At 37.4% G+C, this 4,102-nt stretch overlaps 1 pseudogene across 1 annotated transcript; it reads right to left on the bottom strand.

Annotated features, from left to right (window-relative positions):
- Positions 1 to 2,155: 2,155 nt before the first annotated feature.
- Positions 2,156 to 3,580, bottom strand: LOC309795766 (protein tyrosine phosphatase type IVA 1-like; annotated as a pseudogene). The gene has a single exon. The product of its transcript is annotated as a protein tyrosine phosphatase type IVA 1-like (transcript).
- Between the last annotated feature and the right edge of the window lie 522 nt (positions 3,581 to 4,102).

The following is a 4,102-nucleotide window of genomic DNA, read 5'->3' as shown; positions in this document are numbered from 1 at the left end:
GGTTAGATAATGTAAATAGTGATGTGAAATTGTGCTAAAGAGGAAGTATTCTATTTGAGTTATTTAACTTGGTATAGATTCAACGAGCACAAAGTTGTTTTCGAAGAAGAATGTACTCAGGAAATCGTAATTTTCTTTGCATCAACAACACAGCTAGATAAAAACTGACATTTTCAAATAAATGAGTTTATTACTATTTTTAGTGTTGGTGTAATTTTATGTTTTCCATGTCTTGCCAGTCATGAGTGTCCACTTTTAAATAGATTTTTTTTTCTCTGTGACCATCTCTGCTCGATAAAAACTGCCATCTCTGAAATGAGCCACAATATATTTGCTATCTTTAGACTGCCCAATTTTATATTTTCATTTCTAACAGGTCTGTCTTTATATAAATTCATTAATGTTAGGACATTGTCTAGAATTGGAGAGTACTTAAGCTGTTTAGTAATTTAATAAATGCAGGTGTTCGGCCAATTCAAAACTTGTTGTGGAAGATAAATCTAAAAGAATATATAACAAATCAACCCTAAATAACCCCTGGTATGTTAATAGTTCTTGATTAAATCATACATGATTATTTTTAAATATTTCAATATATAAATACACAGGAAAAATAATTTACAGGAACTTATGTAAGAGTTCAAGTTTACAGAAATAAACACAAATATTTCCAGTCTCCTTAAAATTGTACATATAAATTTTGATGTCCACAGTCATCACAGTTGGCACAGGGTCATTCTGTAAGACGGTACCTAAATACTGCTCAATTCTTTTCTGTTTTTAGTACACATTTTTCCTGTCCAAACCCCTTCCTTGCCACTTGTCTGCATGGACTGAAGGATGCCTGCTGTTAGGTCTTGTCCTTGACTTTCCCACGTGAACCTGACTGCTGCCCGTATTCCGTCTCAGTGAAAGCCAGGAGGCAAAAATGAGTAAATTTGAAATTACTGTGTTCATGCTTGTGAATGTCAGATCAGATGACCCCGAAGGAAGCAAAGGTCAATGTGTGATAGTCACAGTGGAAAACATTTGCCCCGGCCTGCCTGTCCCCACAGCAGAGGGAAAAAACACCACCCTAAGAAACTTGTCAACAGTGATGGCTATCTCAGCTCTTAAGGATCTCTCAACACTGCCCTGGGTCACAGCATCACTGCTTTAATTGGAATTTAGATAGCTGTGACTTCTCTAAAACTTACCATAATATCCTTTTCTTTCTCATGTTGTGTTGTTACTTATTGATTGTCAATTTATTTATCTCTTGTCAAAGGTAATAGATGGATTTTTTTTTTTTTTTTTTTTTTTTTTTTGCATTTCATCATTTATTTAATGTTTAAGCTCTCGCACTAGATTTTTACAAGCTGGTGAACACTGACAAATTATTTCTCCCACAGAACTATAACCACATGTTCCCGGACAGTATAAATATATGGTTGAGCTGACATTAATACACATCACCATTTTATCAATCACATAATAAAACAAATTGTCAAGTATCCAAATATTAAGTTACACAGCTCAAAAGGCATATAAAATATTAAATGTCTGCTCAATTCATTAGCAGAAACCCACTTTTTTTTTTTTTTTGCAAGAAAGGTTGGGAATCACACTTAAAAAAAATAAGTTGGTAAACAACTTCAGATAAGTTTGAAAAAAAATTACAAGAATTTCAGAAATTTTATGATTAAGAATTGTTTTAGCTACAATAACAAAGTATTTCTACCTTTTAAAAAAATATTTACTAAATTAAAGCGCATATTCTACATGTTCTGCACAAGACAAAGGCAACATTTTACTAAAAATACTTAATAGCCCCCTCCCATTCCTTTTTCAGGCCCTCCCTGTAAGTTGCACCCCAAAGTGCAAACATTAAAATTAACTGTAAGGCTTTTTTGTCTGGAGACATTAAAGACATGTGCTTCTGTACAATGTAGATTTTCAAAACGGAGGTCTTCCATGACAGCACAAAATGAGATTTATAGAAAGACATTAAATAATCACTGGTAAGACTTGGTTAATTAAAAAAAAGCAAACGAGCAAATCGGATGTATACTGGTATGACTGTGGAAGATGTAAACATACTGTGAGCAAATAACCTTATAGGCCCTACTTTCTATGTTTGAAATGATGGAAAGAATAAAACACATAAGGTCCAGAGTTTTCATAGTTCCTGGGATTTTAGTTCGACATGATACTAAAAACAACAAGAATTGTGCTGGGTATTTTGGCACCTCGTCTTTCTAAATTTCTTATATACTGATAAGAATCTGGCATGGAAACAGATTTAAAGACATGAATGACTCCATACTGCATGATTTCAGGAAAAGTCAATTGGTACAAACGATAAGCACATTTTAAATGCTGAACAGCAAGAATCCTTTGCTAAGTGTCCAAGTAGGTTAATCTTAACCCAAACATAGAGGGTGCAATTCTGCCAGCCTTGTGGCCTGGTAAAACTGCATTTCAACACTCCTATGGAAGCTTCATCAGACTTCACCAAGCCAACATGCTGGCTAACATGTACGACAAATCCTGTCCTGTCTAGGTTCCACTTCCAAGCAATGGCATCAGGCACCCCAGTTTTATTGAATGCAACAGTTGTTTCTATGACCATTAGAGTCTTTGAAGCGCAGCCGCATTTTAGGACGATACTTCTCCAAATACAAAAGTTGCTTGCTGTTAAAAGCTCCTCGCCGCTTTTGTCTGATGAACTGTACTGCATCTTCGTATTTCATTCCACCTTCAATTAATGCTAGGGCGACAAGCACTGGAGCTCTCCCAAGGCCTGCAACACAATGAACGGCAATACAACAACCAGGGTCTTCACGAAACTTAATTTTCACAAGACTTAACCAATCATCAACAATCTGGTTAGATGGTGGTGCGCCATCATCAAAAGGCCAATCGAGAACATGGATGCCTTCTTTCTCCACAAGACTAGTGTCGTACGTTGCTTCACATACTCTTACTACTGTGGTAACTCCGTACTTCTTAAGTTCCTCTATAAATTTGTTTAAGGTCGCATTAGTTGGATTGTGTGTAATAAGAAATCTCATGTTCTTGTAAGTGATTTCCACAGGAGCTGGGCGGTTCATTTGAGCCATGTTAATTTAGTTAAAAAACACTCAGTAGGGTTATGAAAGAATTTAAAAGACTGAATACAGAAATGACGCAAAGAAACTGAGTCTACTTCAATATACTCCACTTGAAATTCTCAGTGCTTTTGAGTATGAAGTTGGGAGTAATGGGAAATGAAATGAACCTCCTGACAAGAAGCAGCAATTCTTCAATCCAGTAATACTGAGGCAAGAGAAAGGAAGTGCACTGAGGTTTACCCCATCCAGGTCAGAACTCTTGTAAAGAATGCTCTGTGGATTTCAATTCAACACTTCTGTGTCCAGGTTCATTCACCACTCTTATGGGGGCTTCTTGGTGGAGTAGTAATGAATTTCTACAGTTCACTTGTCTGCATAGAGGTCGTGCTGTGCCTGGCAGTAATCTCCACTGCCCTTCAGAAACTCCATAAATGTGTGACCAAGAACACCACAGAACTGCCTCTCTCCAGCCTGTTCTCTTGGTGTAGGTTTGGTTATCCCAACAAAGGTCCACTCTTGTAGCTTCACTCTCAGGGCACCGAATGCCAATAGATGGATTTTTAAGATGAGCTTATGTAGTCTTTATTATGCTGTGGAAAAAATAATAACCCTGAAACCTGAGGGGCTTATGAAACAAAGGTTTATTTCTCACTTTCCTTTCTAATGCCTGTCAGGGGAACACAGGCTGAGATAAGGTTTTGTTATTGGTTGTAGAATTTTGGGGTCTCTCCTATTTCAGCACTAGGATCCAGGGTCTTTCACACAAGGGGACAGGGGAAAGAGGTCACAGTACAAATGAGACCGTAGCATTTCCATCCCAAACCCATTGCCCAGTATTGGTCTCGTGGCCCTGCCAGGAACGGGGTTGGAGACATTTAACCCTACCATGTGCTGCAGTGGAAAAGAGAATCAGACGTGGATGAGATTTGGTACCTCTAACAGTTAGGAATAACTTGCTATTTGCTCTGACCTGCATTGCATTTGGACTGATAGAACCACAACGACTTCTT

Source organism: Mesoplodon mirus (genome assembly GCF_964341445.2).
Source record: "Mesoplodon mirus genome assembly, chromosome: 20".
NCBI classification, from domain to species: domain Eukaryota; kingdom Metazoa; phylum Chordata; class Mammalia; order Artiodactyla; family Ziphiidae; genus Mesoplodon; species Mesoplodon mirus.
Note: the sequence above shows the minus strand (reverse complement) of the source record. Positions and strands in the feature narration are given on the sequence as shown.